Source organism: Cyphomyrmex costatus, unplaced genomic scaffold, assembly GCF_001594065.2.
Source record: "Cyphomyrmex costatus isolate MS0001 unplaced genomic scaffold, Ccosl1.0 scaffold41, whole genome shotgun sequence".
Lineage (NCBI taxonomy): Eukaryota > Metazoa > Arthropoda > Insecta > Hymenoptera > Formicidae > Cyphomyrmex > Cyphomyrmex costatus.
The window spans coordinates 14294-15358 of NW_017278318.1; positions in this window are offsets into that span (position 1 = coordinate 14294).

Sequence of the window (1065 nt, forward strand, 5' to 3'; positions counted from 1 at the left end):
ATGGGTCCACTTTTATTTTACGGAGTGGAGTCTCCTTATATCTTACTTCCTGGATGCTACGATACGACCAATGTAGAATGGGCTTAACGCACAAAGAAAAACTTAGCATAAGAAGCTACTGAGTATGAGGGTGCAAACCCATGCAGCGGAATCATGGGCGTCGACTATAGTGTGGTTGATGTGGAGTACTCCATACTCGAAATTTTTATATGTGTAATTTCACACTTGGAAATCCGAAGAATATAAAAATTATTTCTTGATGAAATAATTTATTATTTAATATTTTATCAAAAATGAAAGTTGATTAAAGTAAAGTCGTATGTTTACAAATCGATCGGCGGTTGTCGCTTTTATGACCCTCGATCGGTATTTTACTAGTGCTTAGAAAATAGAGATAAAAAATGTAAAAGATGTCGTAAACTTTTTAAAAGAAGATGTGAGAGAAATTGAGTTAAAATACACAAAAATGATAGAACTCCTGTTTATAAATTGTGCAACATCCTGTACTGCGGAAAGATCTTTTTCTTAGGAGATTTTATATATCGACAAAATCGATTTTGTATATCGATTGTTTGTCGATCTGAAAATTCCTAAAGGGATGAACTTGTAAGTTGACAATCCCACCTGCGCCGATTTTCGGCGTGTAAGGAACAGAAAAATTGCTTCGTCTGGTGATTAAGAGACCAGCGCCGTTCAGATCCGGCGTTAAACTGTTCGGTTTACTTTCATATAGGTCTCTATATGAAAGTATACCGAAGAAGGCAACGGGAAACCACTTCGGTTTATTTAATTCCCAGGGTATCACTGGCGAGGAAATCATGGCCAACGTCCGGGGGACCGGATAAGGCACATGAAGAGGAAGAAGATTAAAAAATATTATGTTAAATAGTACAGCTGTGCTGCATACATTCATTCGGATGTTGAAAAAAATCTGGATGTTGAAGCTGTAATGGACGGATTTATAAGCAGGAAAAGTAAAAGTGTTGCAACTGCATATTGGTATATGCTTCAAAAAAGTACGAAAGTTACGCAACTCCCTTAATAAAAGAGTAATAATTCCTTACA